Source organism: Odocoileus virginianus, chromosome 20 (assembly GCF_023699985.2).
Source record: "Odocoileus virginianus isolate 20LAN1187 ecotype Illinois chromosome 20, Ovbor_1.2, whole genome shotgun sequence".
Taxonomy (NCBI): Eukaryota; Metazoa; Chordata; class Mammalia; order Artiodactyla; family Cervidae; genus Odocoileus; species Odocoileus virginianus.
The window spans coordinates 21,300,643-21,325,825 of record NC_069693.1 but is presented as its reverse complement, the minus strand read 5'-3'; the positions used below and the strand labels follow the sequence as shown (position 1 = coordinate 21,325,825).

Genomic DNA, 25,183 nt, shown 5'->3' with positions numbered 1-25,183 from the left:
TTCTTATGGGGAAAATAATGTTTACCACTTTGTTGTAATTTACATTTACTGGCTTACTAGTGAGATAAAGCAGTTTATGATTATTTACTACTGATAATTGATCTTCTGTGGGTTGCCAATGTTTATCTTTGCCCAATTTAAATCTGACTGTCCTTTTTATAATGATTTATCAGAGTATTTTACATACCCTTGGTATTGATATTTTGAAATATTGATACTATATTGAGATATAATTTAAATGAATATTTTATCCCAGTATGTCCTTAGCTGTTTTAAAAAGTCAGATTTATTATGCATAATTGACATACTGTAGAATTCACCGCTATGTTTTCTTCAAGTTTTATTGAGATATAATTGACATACAGTCCTGTGTAAGTTTAAGCTGTGCAGCATAATGAAGTTCACGCATATTCAGGATGGAATACACAAGATTATCACAAGAAGTTTAGTCATCATCCATCATCTCATATAGATAACAAAATTAAAGAAATATAAACAATTTTACTTGTGATGAGAACTCTTAGGGTTTGTTTTCTTAACAACCTTCATGTATAACATACAGCAGAGTTAATTGTATATATCATGTACATTACATCCCTGGTACTTATTTATCTTATAACTGGAAGTTTGTACCTTTTGACCGCCTTCATCTGGTTCCCCCTCCCTTACTGGTTCCTCCTCAACCCCTTACTACTGATAACCTGATCTCTTTTTCTATGAATTTGCTTGTTTTTGAAGTATAGTTGATCTCCAACACTGTTAGTTCCTGTTACACAGCATCATGATTGAATATTTCTATTCTTTTAAAAATGATCACTACTCTAAATCTAGTTATCTGTCACCACTCAAGGATATATAGTTATTGAATATATTCCCCACACTGTATGTTTAATACCCATGACTCACTTATTTTGCAACTGGAAATTTGTACCTCTTAATCCCCATCACCGATTGCTCTCCTCCCTTTACCTCCTCCCCTCTGGCAACCACCAGAAAAAACCATACAGTTTTTTCTCTGTGTCTATGACTGTCTCTGTTTTGTTATGTTTATTCATTTGTTTTATTTTTTAGATTTCACATGTAAGTGATTACTTATAATATTCTCTTTCTGACTTATTTCACTTAGCACAATACCCTCTAGATCCATCCATGTTGTGACAAATGGCAAGATTTTATTCTTTTTTATGGCTGAGTAATATTCCACTGTGTACATATACCACATTTTCTTTATCCATTTTTCTATTGATGGACATTCAGGTTGCTTCCATATATTGGCTATTGTAATAATGCTGTAGTGAACATTGGGGCGCATGTGTCTTTTCTAATTAGTGTTTTTGTTTTCTTTGGATAAATACCAAGGAGTGGAATTGCTAAGCCACATTGTAGTTCTAGTTTTAGTTTTTTGAGGAATCTCCACACTGTTTTCCATAGTGGCTGTGCATCAATTTACATTCCCACCAACAGTGCACAAGGGTTTCCTTTCCTCCATGTCCTCACCAAAACTTATCTGTTGTCTTTTGGATGACATCTCTTCTGAGAGGTGTGAGGTGATATCTCATTGTGGTTTTGAGTTGCATTTCTCTGATTAGTGATCTTGAGCATCTTTTCATGTACCTGTTGATCATCTATAAAGAACCCAGAAATCCACACTTATATGGGCAATTAATCTATGACAAAGGAGGCAAAAATATATCATGGGGAAAAGACAGCTCCTTCAGTAAACAGTGTTCATAAAACTGAACAGCTACATCCATAAGAATCAAACTGGACTACCCTCTCATACTATGCCCAGAAATAAATTCAAAATGGATTAAAGACTGAAATGTAAGACCTGTAACCATAAAACTTCTAGAAGAAAACATAAGAAATATGCTGTTTGACAGTGATCTTAGAAGTATTTTTTGGCCATGTCTCTTCAGGCAAGGGAAACAAAAGCAAAAATAAACAAATGGGAATACTTCAAACTAAAAAGCTTTTGCACGGTGAAGGAAACTGACAAAATAAAAGGCCACTTACAGACTGGGAGAAGATATTTTCAGATGCTATATCTGATAAGGGATTAATATTAAAATATACAAAGAACTCATACAACTCAACATCAAAAAAGCAAAAGACCCTACTAAAAATGTGCAGAGGATCTGAATAGACCCTTTTCCAAAATTTATTCCTTTTAGATATAGATGTACAGTACTGTGGGTTTTGAAAAATTGTTATGTATCCAAGTAAATGTATAGAATGATCCTGTTAACTCAGAAAGTTCTCTTGTTGCTGGTTATAGTCATTCCCAGAAAAGTCTTTGTATCAACATATGTTATTATAATTTTTGGATAAATACCCAGGAATGTGATTACTAGGTTCTGTGTAGTTGCTCAGTCGTGTCCGACTCTGCGACCCTGTGGACTATAGCCCACCAGACTCCTCTGTCCATGGGGTTCTCCAGGCAAGAATACTGGAGTGGGTTGCCATTTCCTTCTCCAGGAGATCTTCCCGACCCAGGGATCGAACCTGGGTCTCCTGCATCACAGGCAGATGCTTTACCCTCTGAGCCACCAGGGCTCAGCCACATGGGTCTGTGGTAAGTATATGTTTAATTTTATAAGAAACTGTTTTCCAAATTAACTGTACCATTTTGCATTTCTACCAGCATAGTATGAAAGTGTCATCTGCTCCACACCCATGACATCTAGTGATAGTCTAGTTTGTTTTAATCATTTTTTTAGCTGTGTAGTGTTTTCTCATTCTGTTTCACATTTGCATTTCCATGATGCCTAATGATGTTGAACAACATGAGTTTATGGATTATTTTATCTCTTCTTTGGTGAAGATTGTGTTCATATCTTTTACCCATTTCTTATTCACTTGTCTTCTTACTGAGTTGCCTTTTGGAGTCAAAGTTTTAAATTGTGATGATGTCCAATTTAGTATTTTTTCTATTATGTATTATGTTATCTAAAATTCTTCACCTAACCCATAGTAACACAGATTTTCTTCTGTGTTTTTTTCTTGAAGTTTTATAGATTTAGTTTTACATTTTATTTCATATTTTGTATATGAGAAAATTTAGAATTATTTAGGGGAAGGCCCAACAATCCCTCTGGCTTGTGTGGGAGAGTGATTCATGTGATCACACAGGAGAGGGGAAGTTATTATCTATTATTAATTAGTGATATAGTTTTACAAGCTTAAAGTAGCTTTGAGAATGTTTTTACATGTTAACATCAAAAAATATTTAGAAGAGGAAAACTCTCATCAAGTGTGAGAGAACCCACATAGCCTATGAGTGAGTATTGAAGCTATGTTTAAACTGGTAAACTGGGATCTGCATAGAGTAGATGCTTGACTCTGGATTAATGTTAATGGGTTTGTTAGTTGTTTGTTTTGAGGTGAAAGTTTTTTCAGGGAGGAGTGTGGGCCCTCTCAGAAGGCAGGAGAGGCATTAGAGGCACCAGGTTATGGGGTTGTCAGTTTTTATAGGGGTGGGTAATTTCACAGGCTAATGAGTGGGAGGAGCATTCCAGCTCTTCTGAGGAAAGGATGGGGACTTCCAGGAATTGGGCCACCGCCCACTATTTGACTTTTGTGGTCACGGTGCCTGTGGGGTGTCATTTAGCACGCTGACGCAGTTCAGCGAGTGCACACTGAGGCTCAGGGTCTAGTGGGAGATACCGGGGCTGCCATCCTGGACCTTGTCCCCGCTCAGTCTGTTGCACCCTCAGGCTATGTCACTCTTTTAAAGGTGGTACCCTGCCCACTCTCCTGCCTCATTCTCCCTGCAGAGATTTTACTCCCATAATCTTTTGGGGAACAGAAAGTCGACAGTCTTCTGTGGCTGCTTCAGTGCTGAATAGTCACTGAAGTGCTGCGTCAACCCTGCCTGTCAGGGAGGAAGCATTTCTGGATGCCTGACCTAGGGGCCCCAGGGGCAGGATGACTTCTTGTTTTGGGTTGGTATGGGCTGGAATCCTCCCATATGGTTCTAGTTGTTAAGTTTAGTTTAGATTTTATGTTTATTTTCATCTTTGGGGAACAGTGTTCATAGCTTTTAACTGATCCGCATTCGGATTTGAACCTCGAAGGTTAAAGATCACTGGTTTAGGACAGCGCATTTCAGAGTGCAGGGCACAGTGACATGCTCCATCACAGTTGCTGTTGTTAAAAGCAAAGAAGCAGCTGTTTCCGAGGGCAGTTTCTTTCTTTCATGTGTTTTCTCCCAAGATCTATTTCCTCATTAACACTTGCAAAGGAGCTTAGCTTGGCTGCTCTTCATATAAAATGTCTTGCAAGGGGAAGCCAGGCTTGAAATAAGGCAAAAATCATTGTAGGATCATGACTAGAAGTATTCGAGTTAGACAGAGCCTAAGTGAGGAATTGACGTATTGCATAATGCCTCTACTGCAATTTAACTTGAAAAGCTGTGCACTCTTTTTACATCTTTGAGGATTTAAAGTGCTTTAGTTCTCTGATTTTTTAAGGGTCATATTTATCTGTTGCAGTGGTCGGGATGGAGAGAGGGCTTTTTAAAAGTGTTTCATGTGTGACTGAAAGACTTGTCAGAAAGTATATGGTATTGTTTAAGTGGTGATTTTCATCTTAAAATGAATACCAAAAAGTCAACTCATCTCACTTTGAGGATAAATTAGTGTGACATGACTAAGAAAGAAATCTCATATAATTTCACTGTCAGTTCATAAATCTCTCCTGAATTTTATTTTTAAATGGCATCTTCTTGCTTTAACAGGCTATCTAAAATATCCTAAATATAAGGTTGCTCTATGAACATTATGATCTCACAGCATTTATCTTTTTATTTTTTTAAACTATTCTTATAAACCCAAGTTAAAAAACTTCACTCCTAATTTTGTGTTCTGTACAACTGTGTTGTTGATGCTTGTTTTTATTATAAACAATCCACCAGGTTTGCAGCAATGACTTTGAAAAATCCTTAATTAAAATAAATTTCAAGGTTAAGCTATTTTTATTCATGCCTGGAAACAATCACCAATACTTGTGGCTTTCAGAATAATAACAGTGTGGTAAGCATATTTCAAAACCAGGAAGGCTGAAATTTGTGTTTATGAAAGCCAAAAAATTAGTCTTGCAATACTTTGGAATGTCCCACGTAATTAATTATAGGTGATGTGTATTATATGAGACCTCAAAGATTTGAGCAGGAGGTAGAAAACAGGATCCTTAGGTATTTCATTTCTGATATAATCCCTGTCACTCTCAGAGGGAATTAAAGTTTAATAAAAAGGAGTAACAGAGAAATATAATCCAAGAATACTAATTAATAACTTTAGCACCACCAGAATGAGATTCTGTAATAAATAGTAGACTGCCAGTTGCTAAATCATGAAATATTGCAGAGAGGAAAAAGGCAACACACTCTTTCACTATATGGCAACACACTCTTTCACTAACTTGTTATGTTAAAACTGTTAGTGGTAGGGAAGTTTTGTACTTGTTAATCATTTGTGTTTTTGCATCGCTATTTGTAATTACAATTAAACAGATGGTTCCTAAAAAGATAGTGTGCTCTTAGCAATTAAAATCATGGCAGGCAGCTTTTCCTCTTTCCCAACATACAATTAAACTGACTAGAATCACACATCCTGTGGATTCCTCTGAGTAAAGGTTCTGTGCAGATTCAAGTAAATGAGCCCTGAAATCTTAAACCCTGTAAATTGAAAACAGTGAAGCTGGCAGAGAACTTCCAAACTTGGGTTTTAGAAAGTAGTTCGCCCTCTCTGCTTTCTTCCCAAGTCCTATTCTCACCATATGAGGATTAGTAGAATTTGTTTTTAAGTGGGATCTTTGGAACAATCTAATAACCAATGGATGTATTGTTTCTGATATGGCTTTCTAAATTCTGAGAGCTCAGCTAGCTGGTGAAATTTCTCAAGGGCACAGGAAAATTTGGCTTTTTTTCTTTGTCAGACAACTAATGTTGACTTTGCTTGTGAAAAAAAAAAAATTCTTTAGTTTCAGAGTTTTTAATCTAAAGAAGATTGAATTTACTTTGGGTTCTAGGGAAAACAAATTCTATCTCAGGTTTCTGTTACAACAAATTAACTTCAGGAGATTTTTCAACAAGGACTCAGCACCCCATGAAGTATTTTGCTCACTGATGTATGGCTTTGCGGCTAGTGTCCCTTCCTTGAACCAGACCTCAGCAGTGTTAATGGGTCTCCCCGAGAGTGGTGGAGTTGGAGCCTGTGGTGATTTGCTCACAGGTGAAACCTTGGAGATAAGTGTTTTGTTTGCATGAGCATAGATAGGCCCAAGTATACTTTTAATGATTTTAGGTACAGGCTTTTGTGCCCACAAGTGAGCAGTTATTTGCTGGTGTAATTAACCATCTGCACCTTATTATGAGAGTGCAGCTGGCTAATTATGCCTGGCACTCATAGGGCAGGTTAAACTTCTCATCTGCATAAAAAGTAGATTTTCAGCAAAGGACACTGACCTTTACAAATGAGTCCCTAAATTTAACTAGTTCAGTTTGAGGTCACCACTCATGGGTTTGTTTTGTTTTGTTTAGAAGAGAAATTTATATACAGGTAATGATGTTTCTATTTGGTAAGTAATGAATACAGAGCCATAGGACTGACTGATGTTATTATGAGTCAGGCACAAATGATATCCCTGCTGAGTTCAAATTATTTTGGTTTCTCACTTTGGAAAAGTTGTACATTAGTATGAATTTACAAGTATTAATGAACTTGTATGAATGACAACTTGGATCATTCATCGAGACTTCAAATGGAATGACTTGTGTATTAACCATTTCAAAATCATTTTCATCAAGTTGTTCATTTTTCTTGTAACTTATTGGATGGATTGTTTGAGAGAACAGCAGAATGCTGGAGAGCAGAGTCTAAAATATCAGTTGCAGTCAATACCAATTAACTAAGTTTGAAGTAGATCTGCTATGGGGAATCTTTCCACATTTGTTTGTCCCTTTAATTTACTCTTGAAAGATATTTTTGCTGGCTGTAGAATTATAAGATGGCAGTTTTTTCTTCCAATGAATTTGATTGCATCATTCTACCATTTTTTGTCTTCCATTATATTGGAAAATTAGCTCTCAATCGAACCATGGCCTCTTTGAACATAATTTGTCTTTTTTTTCTTGGCCTTTTAAATGATTTATCTATTTTTAGTTTTCTTTACCATCTCTAAGATGAGTCTAGGTATGGATGTCCTCCCATCTATCTAGCTTGGGATTTATTGGACTTCTTGAATCTACATGTTGGTCTTTTTCAACCTTTCGGTAGAATCCTCAGCTATCATTTTTTTAGATATTGCCTCTGACTCACCTCTTTGCTCTCAAGGCTCCAATAATATCGGATCTTTCTCCTTCAGGTCTCTTAGCTTCACTTGTATACCTAAGAAATTTTTAAATTTAGCTACTATACCTCTTATTGTTAGATGTTCTATTTGGATCTTATGAAATCTTCTATACGACTTCCCCTTAAAATGTTTTGTTCTTAAAAATTTCCAAATCTAAAGAAAACGTGAAATAATAGTACCTAAATGCCCTTTACTTAGAGTCATTAGTTGTTAACATTCTATCACATTTGCTTTTGTTTCCTTTCTCTGTCTCTTTTTTTAAAAACTACTTGAGAGCTAGTTTAAAACTTACAGACCGGAGATACCATCACATTGCTCCTTTAAATACATTAACAGATACTTTCTAAGAAGAGCAACATTCTTTCACATAATCACAATACTGTTATCACAGTTCATAAGCTTAAAATTGATACGGTGTTAATACTGTATTCATATTTCCCCCAATTTTCAATAATTTTTCCTTTTTATTTTTAAATTAAATTCAGGATTCAGCCAAGGGTCATGTGCCTCATTGAGTTTTTAAGGTTTTTAGTCTCCTTAGTGTATAATAGTTCCCCTGGCGTATTGGAGGGGAGTGGGGGGACGGTGTTGGTTTTTGCTTTTTAGAATATTAACATTTTTGAAGAGTGCATTTGTTTTCACAGAATTGTTGTATCATTTTTTGGTTATAGATTCCTGTGTCCTAAAGAGATCTTCAGGCTTCTCTGTTACTACTTCAGGCCCAGTAATGTAGTTATTTCATAGTCTGTATCCATTAAGTCCCCTCTATGAAGTCTTCAATGATCTACTGTCTGTTCAGTTCAGTTCAGCTGCTCAGTCTTGCCTGACACTTTGCGACCCCATGGACTGCAGCACGCCAGGCCTCCCTGTCCATCACCAGCTCCCAGAGTTTACTCAAACTCATATTCATTGAGTCGGTGATGCCATCCAATCATCTCATCCTCTGTCATCCCCTTCTCCTCCCATCTTCAATCTTTCCCAGCATCAGTGTCTTTTCAAATGAGTCAGTTCTTCACATCAGGTGGCCAAAGTATTTGAGTTTCAGTTTCAGCATCAGTCCTTCTATTGAATATTCAGGACCGATTTCCTTTAGGATGGACTGATTGGATCTCCTTGCAGTCCAAGGGACTCTCAAGAGTCTTCTCCAACACCACAGTTCAAAAGCATCAGTTCTTTAGCACTCAGCTTTCTTTTTTTTTTTTTTTTTTAGCACTCAGCTTTCTTTATAGTCCAACTCTTACATCCATACATGACTACTGGAGAAATCATAGCTTTGACTAGATGGACCTTTGTAGGCAAAGTACTGTCTCTGCTTTTTAATAAGCTGTTTAGGTTGGTCAGAACTTTTCTTCCAAGGAGCAAGTGTCTTTTAATTTCATGGCTGCAATCACCATCTGCAGTGATTTTGGAGCCCCCAGAAATAAAGTCAGCCACTGTTTCCAGTGTTTCCCCATCTATTTGCCATGAAGCGATGGGACGGACCGGAAGCCGTGATCTTAGTTTTCTGAATGTTGAGTTTTAAGCCAACTTTTTCACTCTCTTTCACTTTCATCAAGAGGCTTTTTAGTTCTTCACTTTCTGCCCTAAGGGTGGTGTCATCTGCATATCTGAGGTTGTTGATATTTTTCCCGGCAATCTTGATTCCAGCTTTTGCTTCATCCAGCCCAGCGTTTCTCATGATGTACTCTGCGTATAAGTTAAACAAGCAGGGTGACAATATACAGCCTTGATGTACTCCTTTCCTAATTTGGAACCAGTCTGTTGTTCCATATCCAGTTCTAATTGTTGCTTCCTGACCTGCATATAGATTTCTCAAGAGGCAGGTCAGGTGGTCTGGTATTCCCATCTCTTTCAGAATTTTCCATCGTTTGTCGTGATCCACACAGTCAAAGGCTTTCGCATAGTTAGTAAAGCAGAAGTAGATGTTTTTCTGGAACTCTCTTGCTTTTTCAATGATCCAGTGGATGTTGGCAATTTGATCTCTGGTTCTTCTGCCTTTTCTAAATTCAACTTGAACAGCTGGAAGTTCACAGTTCATGTGCTGTTGAAGCCTGGCTTGGAGAATTTTGAGCATTACTTTACTAGCATGTGAGATAAGTGCAATTGTGTGGTAGTTTGAGTATTCTTTGGCATTGGCTTTCTTTGGGATTGGAATGAAAACTGACCTTTTCCAGTCCTGTGGCCACTGCTGACTTTTCCAAATTTGCTGGCGTATTGAGTGCAGCACTTTCACAGCATCATCTTTTAGGATTTGAAATTGCTCAACTGGAATTCCATCACCTCCACTAGCTTTGTTCATAGAGATGCTTCCTAAGGCCCATTTGATTTTGCATTCCAGGATGTTTGGCTCTAGGTGAGTGATCACAGCATCGTGATTATCTGGATTGTGAAAATCTTTTTTGTATAGTTCTTCTGTGTATTCTTGCCACCTCTTCTTAATATCTTCTGCTTCTGTTATTTCTGTATTCTGCTGCTATCTTCTACTGTCTGTAGTTTCTGTTAATTTTGCTCATGGTGTCTTGTTTTCTTGTGTGAGTGCTTGTTTTTGTTCTTCATTGTCCTTGAAATATTATTCGTAGTGATTTTAATTTTTCAGGGTCTGGTAGGATGGTGCCTTCCTCCATAGGAGATTTGTATTTGCTTCTGCCAGGCACCTCAGGATTTGTTAGTTTAGGATGAGCCTGAACATAACTCATGACTTGAAGTTCTGTGAACAACTTAAGTGATAGGACCTAGGCTGCAAATTTGAGTCAGAAGTGACCCCACCTTTTCGAATACTTTTCCCCCCTTGTTTTTCTTTTTATTCTCTTTCTCTGTTAGTACCATGATAGATTTTATTGTGGCTTTCTGGGGATGGTGATGGAGTTGTCAGTTTTCACTGTGGGCCCCAAGCTAAGGTGAAGAAGACCTCTCATAATACTTCCCATCTTGAGTGGAATCTGATCATTGTTTCCTCTGTCATTGCCCAGCAAGGTCACCAAAACCAAAGCCCAAATTTATCTGGATTAGCAAATGCCCTGGGGCAAAAGTGGCTGTGAGTTCTATTGCTTTCCTCACTTCTCTGGTGTTTGATTTCCTTTAGATTTTGGTCTGGAAATTGTTGACCATATTGAAAACTCTTTAATACTTTTAAGGAGATTAAAAGTTTTTTTAAGGATTCCCTCATACCTCAGTTGGTGAACAATTGTCTGCAATTCAGGAGACCGGGTTTTGATTCTTGGGTCAGGAAGATCTCCTGGAGAAGGAATTTTTAGTTGTTCACATGACTTGTTGGTTCACCTGTTACCTGCCGTTACTGGATATGGAGGTCCTGTTTAGTTTTAGAAGAAAGTTTAGTTGTTCTTATTAGAGATATAGGCTAGATTCAGAAATTTTTCATACTTTTAATGGGAATTGATCTGGCCAAGCCCTTTGAAAGCACCATACTCAGAATTTTCTAGTCAATATTTAACAGTGTGATAACTGAAAGAAGAAAAATGGCCCTGTAATACACTAGACAGCTCAAGTATAGTGTTTTAGTTTGTAACCAGTCTCTCATTGGTTTTCATTGCTGAATTTTGTTATGACAGCCATCCAATATGAATTAAAAGAATTCCATTTGACATTTTAATAAAAGGTAGACATGCAGCATTTAACAAGTAGCTGCTTGTGAGGGTGTATTGAGACAGTGATCAGTGTTGAAAGCACTCTGTTGAGCAGGGTCAGGCAAGCTTGCTGTTCACTTTTTTCTGGGGTTTGCCACATCCTTAATGGCCAGTGGAGATTGATGAAAGCATCGGTCCCTTTCTTCACTCATGTTGGAACCATGGAAGGGTCACTGAGTAAATCCAGATTTGCTCTTATGTGAATGGCTGGCTTTTATTAAAGAGACTCTGTGAAGGGAAATCTGATTCCCAGGCATTATTTTTGTCAGAGAATTTGGTTAATGAATAAGATCACTTTTAAATAACGTTGCAAATAACTCTAAGTTGTTAGTACTTGGAGAAAATGATGTAAAATGTATCAATTTTCTGTAAAGGATTTTTCTGTGTAGCCCTCTATAGACTTTCATCCTTTAAAGTGTGAAAATGAAATAATTTTAATTCTTTCTTCTGGACTCACACATTCTGGATGACCAGAATATTTGGATCCACGTGAGCTTCTGCAGAGACCTTGTTACGTGCCAGTCATATTCAAATGTGAGCTTGGTAAGAGCAGAATAATTTACATTTGGAATTCCTGTCCTGGTTTTATAATCCCATATCTGATGATTTTTCATGATTTCCAGATTTCTAGGCATCCTGGAGAGTACATCTGATGGTACAAATGAATTAATCTATATGTTATAGGTAAATACAAAATGTATAAACTTATTCTCTCTTATCCTAATAGAAGTGAGGCATTTTCTACTGGTTTTGGAAATAGAACTCATGCCTTTGCATAGTAGTTATTTAAAAATCATCCTCCTAACTTCCAGGAGTAATTTTCAGGTAAATATATAAGTCCTAAAAATATAACTCTGACACTAGAGAGTGTCAGATTTCAGGTGACAGACTCTTACTTCAAGTTTCAGTACTGCTTAAACAAAATAAGAAATTTATTAGTTTGTGTAGTTGGGACACTAAGACACTAGGATGGCTCATAAGATCAAAAGATGAGCTGTAGATATCAGGGCCTCAAAGTTTAGAACTGCTTTCAATATGATTATGATTCACTTATATTCATTTTTGTTCCCACCTGTCACCCATCCATCCTTTTGACATTTCTGCTTTTATCTACATGGCATTGTCCTGCAGAAAACTTTCTCCATGTAGTGGGGAAGATGCCTGCTGATATGTTCATTTTCAGCCCAGAAGTTCCAAAGAAAGAACTTCTCTTCCCCAGTGTTCAACTATCACTCAAGAGAAGATTCCAGTTGACATGATTAGGGTCACATTGCTTACACTCAGGAATAATCAGAGCATAGGAGAACAGGTTACTATGATTGGCCAGGTCTGCCTCCACCTCTGGACAGGACAGTGGGTTCTTATAGAAGGGACAAGAATGGGAGGGGGAAATTAATACTGGACAACTCAAATCCTTTACAAAAATAGATTGTTAAAAAGCATTAAATACTGTTAAAAAGTATTCCTGAGTATGCATTCTTGAATCCAAGTAACATAAGCAGATTTGAGAAAATGATCCACTAAGCCCATTATAGTATCATATGAGAAGATATTTTCTCGTGTTAGAAAATTTCTATAGATTAGAGGAATTGATACAGCACACTGGAGGAGAGAACAATTGATTAGGGATTTTTTTATTAGGAAAAGAAATTAATACATCCAAGATTTTCCTTTGCTTAGTTAGATTTCTTTCACAGAGAAGTCATTAAGAGATCATAGACTATAGCTTATTTTTTAAATTATTTTTTATTTTGCTAAACCAGCAGGAGTGCCATTTCATCTGTTATTATTAAAATAAGCCTTCATTGATGTAATGGTTAGATCCAAAAAAGGGATTTTAGTTATCAGTAAATGGTAATTTCAATATCTCTTCTTCACTGCAACAAATTCATAAATAAATATGCATTTGTTTATGAATTTTCTGCAATGAAAATAATGATTGCCTAGCATTCATAAGCATATAAAATAGATTACTTTTGAGTGATGTGCATTTGTATGTGAACTGAAGCAAATTCTCCAAATGAACATTCATCATGTGTTTCATGAAACCAAAGGCATTCAGAAACCAAAGGCATTCTCACTGCGCTGTTGTAAGCCTACTGGTTTTTAGACTCTGGTGGTAACAGAATCAATGGCATATAAATTAGCAGTTATTTTATTTTAGTAAAGCAAACATGGGTTTAAAATAGCTTGTCTGCCATGTTTAAATTAGTGTATTTGACAAAATTAATAGGTCTGTCAAAAACTGCTTTTACATGTTATAGTCTGGAACCATAACTCTCAAGTTATTTGTGCTATAGTAATACATTACATTAATTAATTGAAGAAATTAGGGAAAACCACTAGACCATTCAGTTATGACCTAAATCAAATCCCTTATGACTATACAGTGGAAGTGACAAATAGATTCAAGGGATTAGATCTGATAGAGTGCCTGAAGAGCTATAGACAGAGGTTTGTGATATTGTACAGGAGGCAGGAATCAAGATCATCCCCAAGAAAAAAAAAGGCAAAATGGTCGTCTGAGGAGTCCTTACAAATAGCTATGAAAAGAAGAGAAGTGAAAGGCAAAGGAGAAAAGGAAAGATATAAACATCTGAACAGAGTTCCAAAGAATAGCAAGGAGAGATAAGAAAGCCTTCCTCAAAACCAGATCTGAAAGAGACATGTGCACCCCAATGTTCATTGCAGCACTGTTTATAATAGCCAGGACATGGAAGCAACCTAGATGTCCATCAGCAGACGAATGGATAAGGAAGCTGTGGTACATATACACCATGGAATATTACTCAGCCATTAAAAAGAATTCATTTGAATCAGTTCTAATGAGATGGATGAAACTGGAGCCCATTATACAGAGTGAAGTAAGCCAGAAAGATAAAGACCAATACAGTATACTAACGCATATATATGGAATTTAGAAAGATGGTAACGATAACCCTATATGTAAAACAGAAAAAGAGACACAGATGTACAGAACAGAATTTTGGACTCTGTGGGAGAAGGCTAGGGTGGGATGTTTCGAGAGAACAGCATCGAAACGTGTGTATTATCTATGGTGAAACAGATCACCAGCCCGGGTTGGATGCCTGAGACAGGTGCTCGGGGCTCGTGCACTGGGAAGACCCAGAGGGATAGGGTGGAGAGGGAGGTGGGAGGGGAGACCGGGATGGGGAATACATGTAAATCCATGGCTGATTCATGTCAATGTATGGCAAAAACCACTGCAATATTGTAAAGTAATTAGCCTCCAACTAGTAAAAATAAATGGAAAAAAAAAAAAGCCTTCCTCAGTGATCAGTGTAAAGAAAGAGAGGAAAACAATAGAATGGGAAAGACTAGAGATCTCTTCAAGAAAATCAGAGGTACCAAGGGAACATTTCATGCAGAGACGGGCACAATAAAGGACAGAAATGGTATGAGCCTACCAGAAAAAGAAGATACCAAGAAGAGGTGGCAAGAATACACAGAAGAACTATACAAAAAAGATCTTCACGACCCAGATAATCACGATGGTGTGATCACTCACCTAGAGCCAAACATCCTGGAATGCAAAATCAAATGGGCCTTAGGAAGCATCTCTATGAACAAAGCTAGTGGAGGTGATGGAATTCCAGTTGAGCAATTTCAAATCCTAAAAGATGATGCTGTGAAAGTGCTGCACTCAATACGCCAGCAAATTTGGAAAAGTCAGCAGTGGCCACAGGACTGGAAAAGGTCAGTTTTCATTCCAATCCCAAGAAAGCCAATGCCAAAGAATGTCAAACTACCAAATAATTGCACTTATCTCATGTGCTAGTAAAGTAATGCTCAAAATTCTCCAAGCCAGGCTTCAGCAGCACATGAACTGTGAACTTCCAGATGTTCAAGTTGAATTTAGAAAAGGCAGAAGAACCAGAGATCAAATTGTCGACATCCACTGGATCATTGAAAAAGCAAGAGAGTTCCAGAAAAACATCTGCTTTATTGACTATGCCAAAGCTTTTGACTGTGTGTATCACAACAAACCATGGAAAATTCTGAAAGAGATGGGAATACCAGACCACCTGATCTCCTGAGAAATCTGTATGCAGGTCAAGAAGCGGCAGTTAGAACGGGACATGGAACAACAGACTGGTTCCAAATTGGGAAGGGAGTACAGCTAGGCTGTATGTTGTCACCCTGCTTGTTTAACTTATATGCAGAGTACATCATGAGAAATGCTGGACTGGATGAAGCACAAGCTGGAATCAAGATTGCTGGGAGAAATACCAATAACCTCAGATATGCAGATGACGCCACTCTTATGGCAGAAAGTGAAGAAGAACTAAAGAGCCTCCTGATGGAAGTGAAAGAAGAGAGTAAAAAAGTTGGCTTAAAGCTCAACATTCAGAAAACTAAGATCATGGCATCTGGTCCCATCACTTCATTGCAAATAGATGGGGAAACAATGGAAAGAGTGACAGACTATTTTGAGAGGCTCCAAAATCACTGCAGATGGTGACTGCAGCCATGAAATTAAAAGACGCTTGCTCCTTGGAAGAAAAGTTCTGACCAACCTAGATAACATATTAAAAAGCAGAGGCAATACTTTGCCAACAAAGGTCCATCTAGTCAAAGCTATGGTTTTCCCAGTAGTAGTCTTGTATGGATATGAGAGTTGGACTATGAAGAAAGCTGAGCACCAAAGAATTGATGCTTTTGAACTATGGTGTTGGAGAAGACTCTTGAGAGCTCCTTAGACTGCAAGGAGATCCAACCAGTCTATCCTAAAGGATATCAGTCCTGAATATTCATTGGAAAGACTGATACTGAAGCTGAAACTCCAGTTTTTTGGTCATCTGATGTGAAGAACTGACTCATTTGAAAAGACCCTGATGCTGGGAAAGATTGAAGGAGGGAGGAAAATGGGACGACAGAGGATGAGATGGTTGGTTGGCAGCATCGACTCAATGGAAATGAGTTTGAGTCAGCTCTGGGAGTTGGTGATGGACAGGGAAGCCTGGCATGCTGCAGTCCATGGGGTTGCAAAGAGTTGGACTGTACTGAGTGACTGAACTGAACTGAACTGATCATTGAGAAAGAAAGCAACAAATGATTCAACTGCCCAATAATCAGTAAACAAATATTTATTGATTACATGCCTGGTACTGTTAATGTATTAGGCATATATACTAGTGGTGAGCACAATGGTTGAGGTGTCTGAACTCAGAGAACTTGCTCTCTGGTGAAGACAGATGTAAAAATCTAGTTACACAGGCAATTTATTCATTATATGAGAAATGCAATTACTATGGGAACATGTAACACGGGGCCTTCAGGGTGGTCAGAGAAGGCTTTCTAGAGGCAGTGATGTTTCAACTGAGACCTGTAGGATGAGTTTAAGTAGGGGAAAGGGTATAGAATGGGAGGAGAGAGTTTCAGAAATTTTTATCCCTAAGTAACCCTATAGTTGGATCAGGGGCAATGGAGAAGCCTGAGAATGTAGTCAAAATGGGGACAGAGTGTACCAGTAGGGCTAATGGACTTGGAAGAAGAGGCTGGGTATTCCAGAGATGAGAACAGTGCATTTCACCATGTCATCTGAGGGTGTCTGTGATAAGTGAGTCTCATAATCCAGATCCATACATGGATCAAGACTCTTTCTGAAAGACAAAGGCCTGTCTAGTCAGAGGTATGGTTTTTCCAGTAGTCATGTATGGATGTGAGAGTTGGACCATAAAGAAGACTGAGTGCTGAAGAATTGATGCTTTGAACTGTGGTGTTGGAGAAGACTCTTGAGAGTCCCTTGGACTGCAAGAAGATCAAACCAGTCCATCCTAAAGGAAATCAGTCCTAAATGTTCATTGGAAGGACTGATGCTGAAGCTGAAGCTCCAGTACTTTGGCCACCTGATGCTAGGAGCTAACTCATTAGAAAAGACCCTGATGCTGGGAAGGATTGTAGGCAAAGAAGAGAAGGGGATGACAGAGGACAAGATTATTGCCGATTCAACAGACATGAGTTTGCACAAGGTCTGGGAGTTGGTGACGGATGGGGAAGCCTTGTGTGCTGCAATCCATGGGGTCGCAGAGTCAGACACGACTGAGCGACTGAACAAGAGCAAGCTTGGAGAGTCTTGATTTTAATATACCTGTTCAAAAATTTTTGCTTTTTTGGGTCTTAAGGTGAGAAGGAGCTAGAAAAACTTGCCTTTGTTTGCTTGATAGACAAATTAAAAATGTTTACTTTCGGGCACTAAAATTCTGCAAGTAGCTGTTCAGTGTTAGCACACTAAGTGTGCATCTCAGCTAACAGTAATTGTATCTTAACTTTTACCTGAAATAAAACAATCAAGATGTCATGATATCAGCTCTGTATATCTTGGATAAGTGACATGAATGGGATATCCAGGTAATTTCAGACATCTGAGCCTCTAAGCAGACGTCTACTTGTCCTGGGCGCTCTTTGTATTGTGCTTATCTTATATTTTATCTTCAAAGTTTCAAAAAAGTTGGAGTATTGGAAAATTCTTGAGGTGTGGGTTAGGATTTCTCCCCTGATACCATCTACACTCCGTGAATGAGGATTTCTGCTTCTAAGAATGGTAGACTAGGTCTACAGGCCCACCCTCCTGCTGAGAGTGACTGGAAAAAGTGGACAGATTATAAACAAAGGCCTACTTTATGGCACTAGGAGGTTAACAAATAATGAAGTTATCAGGCCATGTCCAAGGGCAACAGCAACCCAGGGACTATCCTTTTATAATAAACCAGTGATCTAGTAAGTAAAATGTTTCTCTGAGTTCTGAGGGCCACTGTAGCAAACTAATTGAACCTGAGGCTGGTGTTGTGGAAACTTCTGATTTCCAGTCAGTGGGTCAGAAGCACACACGCTGGGCTTGCGACTAGTGTCTGAAGTGTGGGGGCAGTCTTTAGGACTAACACTTAACCTGTGGAATTTGATGCCTTCTCTGTGTAGATAAATTACGTGCTATTGTGGGGAACACCCCTCCTGCCCCCGCCACACCACACGCACAAACACACATGCATGTTGGAATTGGTGACCAGAACAAAATACAAAACACATCTCTATTTTTCTTTTCTTCTGTCTGGTCAAATAAGAGGATTCTTTCTGAAATTCCTCTCTCTTTTATCTGCCTAGGCTATAAGCCACACATCCTGCAGAGACAGATTGTTTTCAGGACGTATTTAAGGGGAAAAGAGCAAAGCCCAATGTGAAACGTATGAAGTTGAAGAAATATAATTTAAAAGAGATCCTGCACATAAGAAACCAAGAAGCATAGCAGCTTTAGAAACAGAAGAAAACCAAAAGAAGCAGCAAGATTAAAATATGAAAATTAATCCTTTTCCTCCAAGTGCCTAGCGAACCCCTCACTGGTAACAATTCATGTTGCATTTACTTGAGCTTTTTCTGCAGTTTTTTTCTTTGATATTTTCCTGCTAAAACAGTACTTTGGGGTAAAGAAATATTTATCAACATCCCAAAGTATGTAATGGCCCCTGTCCTCACTTTAGCAGTAGCAGAACTTGAAAACATGTGAGTAGTTTCATATGATGCTCTTACTTATTTTTAGCAAGCAAGGTTTAATTAAATGGAATTTCCATCTTTTATAGTTTTTTTTAAAACCAAACTTTCTGCTAGTAACACTAAGAATAATTTTATGCCAAGTACTGTACAAAGTGGCATACAGTTATTATGTCATTTAATCCTCGTAATAAACATATGAGATAGATGTGGAAGATGGCTTCCAAGATGGCTCCCAATGATCCTTACTTCCTGGTAATTACGCCCCTGTGTGGCCTCTCTCGTATGGAATAGGGCTGATCTGTGTGACTCATAGATCTTGCCTAAATGGTGGTGTGTGACTTCCGGGCCACAGAGGACACAGCGCAGCTTCTCCCATTGTCTCTGGGACTGCTCTCTCTGGAAGTAGTCAGTCATCGTGCCATGAGGACACTGAAGCATCCCTGTTGAGAGACCCATGAGGGAAGGGACTGAAACCAACAGCCAGGAACAATGTGCTGGCTGTATGAGTGAGCCACCTTGCAAGTGGATTTTCCAGCCCCAGTCAAGCCTTCAGATGACTGCAACCCTTGCTACCATCTTTGCATCCTCCTCAGAGACTCCAAGCCAGGTTCTGTTTCCTAAGCTGGATGAGAATGCATTGTTCTCTGTTTTCTCTGAGAGAAGATACTGTGTCATGCGAACTGAGCATTTATGTAACCAGACTGTTAGGTAGAAACCCTGGAAGGAGCTGGAAGTTGATGTTCAAATTAAGGAAAAAGAGGGAAATTGTTCCTCTGTGAAATGTTTTGGCCTAGTAAAAATTCTCTTTTAATGAGTATGATTTAATATTAAATTCAATTCAAAAAATATTAACTGAGCCCCTTTGTGGCAGTCACACATGGTCTGTACAATGAAGGAGCTTATATTCTTGAGGTAGACACAGGCTTGTAAGCAGATAGTTGTAGTACAATATATTACATTCAGTAAGAGTCACATGCAAAGGACCAAGCGATTGGCATTGGGAAAGCCTTACTTCTGGGGACCCGTGAGGTAAGTTTTATAGGATGAATAGAAGTTCACAAGGCATTCAGGGATATGAATGTGAAAAGAAAGGATGAGTCTATATAAAGGTATAGAGGTATGAAATAGCCTGGCAATTTGGGGATTGTGAAAGCCATTTCGTTGATTAAACACATGTATTAAATAAGCGTGTGTATGAGGCACTGTGCTGGATTCTGGGAATGCAGTGATGAGAAACAGAAAATCCTTGTACTCAAGGGACCTAACAGCCTCAAGGCAGAAAAGGAGATGAATAGATGGCTCTGACAGGGTGAGTGTGAGAACCTGTGAGGTCAGTAAACAAGTGGCAGCCTTTCTGAAAGAGGTCACACCTTGATTCCAGAAAGACAAGTTGGATTAACTGGATAGAGGAGGGATGTAGGGGAGAAGAAAGGCATTCCAGGTATTATGTATAAGTCTGGAAGTGTTCAAGCCCCTGAGACTTTGTGAATTGTGAGTTGAGCATAAGGTGCAAGAAGGGCAGGTTCCTGGAATGGATGTCATGCTGAGAACCCTATGGAGTATTCTGGACTAAAGGATTTTAGGCAGGGAAATGGCATGACCAGGTTTTCCCTTTAGAATAGTCACTGTGGCTGCAGTGTAGAGCGTGACTAGGCTGTGTGGGTGGAGTGGGAGTAGAGACCCAATTCTGGAGGCAGGGAGGTCACTTAAGCTGTTGCAGTCACTCAGACAGGCCATGAGAGTAACATTAACAAAGGAAGGCAGCAGGGATGAAAAGGCCTAGGTGAATTTGTGAGATATTAGGAGATAGAAGGAGAAGGCAATGGCAACCCACTCCAGTACTCTTGCCTGGAAAATCCCATGAACGGAGGGGCCTGGTGGGCTGCAGTCCATGGGGTCGCTAAGAGTCGGACACGACTGAGCGACTTCACTTTCACTTTTCACTTTCATGCATTGGAGAAGGAAATGGCAACCCACTCCAGTGTTCTTGCCTGGAGAATCCCAGGGACAGGGGAGCCTGGTGGGCTGCTGTCTCTGGGGTCGCCCAGAGTCAGACACGACTGAAGTGACTTAGCAGCAGCAGGAGCAGCAGCAGGAGATAGAATCTCAGGATAGAGGCAGAATAGTGTCACCATTGAGAGTGTGGACTCTGGAACCAGAATGACTGCTTCTCCTTGCAGCTCTCCCCTTTCCTAGTGTGGGAACTGGGGCAGGTTACTTACCTCCTCTGTGCCTCTGTTTCCTTATCTGTGATATGGGGAGACTAATAGTACCCACATCTAGGTTGTTGTAGTGATACACAGGTGATTGATAGGTATGTGGTATTATTTAATCATGGTTTTAATTTGCATTTTCCTGATGTCTAGTGATGTTGAACAGCTTTTCATATGCTTTTTTCTTTTGATATATCTTCAGTGAAATATCTCCATGTCCTTTGTCTATTTTCTAATTGGATTCAGTTCAGTTCAGCCTCTCAGTCGTGTCCAACTCTTTTGCGACCCCATGAATCACAGCACACCAGGCCTCCCTGTCTATCACCAACTCCTGGAGTTCACTCAAACTCATGTCCATCGAGTCGGTGATGCCATCCAGCCACCTTCTCCTCCTGCCCCAATACCTCCCAGCATCAGGGTCTTTTCCAGTGAGTCAACTCTTCGCATGAGGTGGCCAAAGTATTTGAGTTTCAGCTTCAGCATCAGTCATTCCAATGAACACCCAGGACTGATCTCCTTTAGGATGGACTGGTTGGATCTCCTTGCAGTCCAAGGGACTCTCAAGAGTCTTCTCCAACACCACAGTTCAAAAGCATCAATTCTTTGGCGCTCAGCTTTCTTAACGGTCCCAACTCTCACATCCATACATGACTACTGGAAAAACCATAGCCTTGACTAGACAGACCTTTGCTGGCAAAGTAATGTCTCTGCTTTTTAATATGCTATCTAGGTTGGTCATAACTTTCCTTCCAAGGAGTAAGCATCTTTTAATTTCATGGCTACAGTCACCATCTGCAGTGATTTTGGAGCCCCCCCAAATAAAATCTGACACTATTTCCACTGTTTCCCCATTTATTTGCCGTGAAGTGATGGGACCAGATGCCATGATCTTAGTTTTCTGAATGTTGAGTTTTAAGCCAAGTTTTTCACTCTCTTCTTTCACTTTCATCAAGGGGCTTTTTAGTTCCTCTTCACTTTCAGCCATAAGGATGATGTCATCTGCATATCTGAGGATATTGATATTTCTCCTGGCAATCTTGATTCCAGCTTGTGCTTCTTCCAGCCCAGAGTTTCTCATGATGGATTGTGTGTTAGGTAGAATAATGTCACTTTTCCACCAAGTATGTCCATGTTGAGTCTTCCAATCCATGAACATAGATCTCCTTTTACTTAGATACTCTCTGATTTTTTAAATTGGCTCTTTGTCATTTTTAGTATACAAGTCTTGTATATGTTTTGTTCAATTACAGTTACTTTGTTTTTGAAGGAATGACAGTTACAAATAGTATCGTATTTTGGTTTCCACATCTTTATTGTTAGTATAAAGAAATATGAATGATGTTTATATGTTTATACTCACTGGTTAGTTCTAGGAGGTTTGTTGTAGATTCTTTGGGAATATCTATGTAGACAGTTATGCCATCTGCATCTAAGGAGAGTTTTTTTTTCTTGTTTTCTGCTCTATATGCTGTTTTATTTCTTTTTTTCCTTCTAGCACTGGCTAGAACTTCCGATCCTGTGTCTGATAGCAGTGGTTAGGGTGGACCTCCTTGCCTTGTTCTCAGTCTTTATAAGGAAAGCAGGCAGTCTTTTACCATTCAGTATGTCAGCTGTGCTTCTCAGGTGGCTCAGTGGTAAAGAATCTTCCTGCCAATGCAGGAGTTGGGGGTTCAATCCCTGGGTTGGGAAGATCCCCTGGAGAAGGGAATGGCTAACCACTCCCGTATTCTTGCCTGGGAAATCCCGTGGACGGAAGAGCCTGGCATGCTATAGTCCATGGTGTTGCAAAAGAGTTGGATATGACTTAGTGACTAATCAGCAACAGGGATGTCAGCTGTGAAGTTTTTTGTATATTTTCTTTATTATGTTCCTCTATATTCCTAGTTTTCTGGGAGTTTTTTTTATCATGAATGTTGTTGAATTTTGTCAGATGCATTTACTACCTAAATGATATGATCATATGATGTTTCTTCTTTAGCCTGCTAATGTGATGGATTAAATTGAAATTTGAGTGTTGAACTAGACTTATATTCCTGGAATTAAACTATTTGGTCATGGCATATAATTATTTTTCATATTGCTAAATAACTTGTTAAGATTTTGATAATATGTTTTAAAACTTTTTTTTTCACTTATATTCATGACAGATACTGGCTTTTAGGTGTTTTTTGGGTACTACTTTCTTTGTCTGGTTTTGTCTTGGGCCTCATAGAATGAATTGTAAAGTGTTCCCTTCTTTTCCATTTTCTGAAAAACATTGGTAGTATGGGTGTTAATTCTTCTTTAAATGTTTCCTGTAATTCTCCAGTGAAACCATCTGTGCCTAGAGATTTCTTTCTTTTTTTTTTTGAGTTATAAAATTATGAATTATTTTTCCATAATACTTTGAGTTATTCAGATTATCTGTTCATATTAAGTTGTGGTAGTATGTTCTTTGAGAAATCGAAGCAATGCATCTAAGTTGTCAAATTTTATGAGTGTGCAGTTGTTTTTAGCATTTCCTTATTATTCTTGAGATATCTATATGGTTTTTCCTTTTTTATTAAATTCCTAACATTGGTAATTTGTGTCTTCTTTCTTTGCTGGAGATTTTGTCAGTAGTATTGGTTTCTCCAGAGAATCAGATCTTTGATTAATTCTCTCTATTGCTTTTCTGTTTTTAATTTTACTGATTTCTGTTCTTACCTTTATTATTTGCTCCTGTTTGCTTTTGTTTGTTTTTTTTTAACAGCTCAGCTTTTTATTGAATGTGTTACTAAAGAGGTTTAGTCAAAAAGACCAAAGCCCATGTCATCATCAGACTCTTCAGATTCTTCTTTCTTTGCTTCTACTTTCTCCTCCTCAGCTGGGGCAGCAGCGGTGGCTGGGGCAGGCCCTCCTGCTGGTGCAGCACCAGCTGCTGGGACAGGTCCACCAGCCCCCACATTGCAGATGAGGCTCCTGATGTTAACATTGGCCAAAGCCTTTGCAAACAAACCTGGCCAGAAAGGCTCAACATTTACACCGGCTGCTTTAATGAGGGCATTGATCTTATCCTCCGTGACCGTCACCTCATTGTCGTGCAGAATGAGGGCAGAGTAGATGCAAGTGAGCTCCGAGACAGAGGCCATGGTGCAGGGGAGTGCTCGGTGGGGCTGCTGGCTCAGTGCCAGTCTCCAGATGAAGTGAGGGCCTCACCCCAAAATGGCCTTGGATTCTCGGAAGACCAAGCACCTTAGCGGCCGCGGAAGAAAGAGCTGCTTTTGTTTTATTTGGTCACCTTTTTCTTTTTCTGTACTTAGGTGCTTAGATGACATGATTGACTTTTACTGTTTTCTAATCTAAATACTTAGTGTTATAACTTTCAACCTCCTCCAAATTTTGAACTATTGTATTTTCATTTTCATTCAATTCAACATACTTTTGGTTTTCCTTCTTTGATTTGTGTTTATTTAGAAATGTGTTGTTTAGTTTCTAAGTATTTGTAGATTTTGTGTTATCTTTCTGTTGTATATTTCTAATTTGATTTCACAATGGTTAGCCAGCATCCTCTGTATGATTCCAGTTCTTTATCTTTGTTGAATTTTATTTTGTGGCCTGGAAAATTATCTATCTTTGTATATGTTTCTTGGATACATGAAAAGCATGTACATTTCTGCTGCTGTTGGGCAGACTGTTCCATAAATATTGATTAAATCATGTTGGTTGTGTTAAGTTCCTCTATATCTTGTTAATTTTCTGCTTAATACTTAACGTTAATTGTTGAGAAAGAAATGTTGAAGTCTCCAACTACAATTGTGGATTTGTCTAGTTTTAATTTTTTTGCATCATATATTTTGAAACTTGGATCAAGTCATATGTTTTAAAAATTGTCTGGTCCATTTATAATTGTGATTGTTGTGTCTTTTTTGGTAGATTCACCCTTTGACATTACATAATGTCTGGTTTTGTTCCTGGTCATTTTCTTTGGTTTGAAGTCAACTTTATCTAATATTACTATAGCCCTTCTTGCTTTCTTTTGACCAACATTTGCATGATATACCTCTTCCCTCCTTTTGCTTATAATCTATGTATGTCATTATTGTTGAAGTGATTCTCTTAATTCATAACTACCCTCCCCTCCCCCTCTCAGGTGGTCATGTTTGCACACAAGCACTATTTACTGGTTTAGTGAAGTGGGTCATTTTCCTGTAACATTTTCTACATTCTCGATATGGCTTAATTATGTTCTTACACATGTTCCTCCATTTCCTGATCTCCTGTACCCTAGCTGGTGGATCTAGAGATGAATTAGATTTAGGTTAAGATTTTTGTTAATAGTGCTGCACAGGTGGTGCTGTGTACTACGTCACGTCAGCAGGCACGTAATATGCCTGGTTTTCACTTTTAGTGTTAAGATTGATGTAGAGGGCTCAGGTGTTGTTAGCCTGTTTGAGCCATTATGAAGTTCTTTATCAGCATTCTTCCTAATGGTTCTGGCATTGA

The 25,183-nt window shown here is 38.6% G+C and overlaps 1 protein-coding gene and 1 pseudogene across 2 annotated transcripts in view; one reads left to right on the top strand and one right to left on the bottom strand.

Annotated features, from left to right (window-relative positions):
• The window catches only part of HYDIN (HYDIN axonemal central pair apparatus protein), a 346,758-nt gene that overhangs the window by 1,708 nt on the left and 319,867 nt on the right, over positions 1 to 25,183 (top strand). The window lies entirely within an intron of this gene.
• Positions 23,439 to 23,829, bottom strand: LOC110132622 (large ribosomal subunit protein P1 pseudogene; annotated as a pseudogene).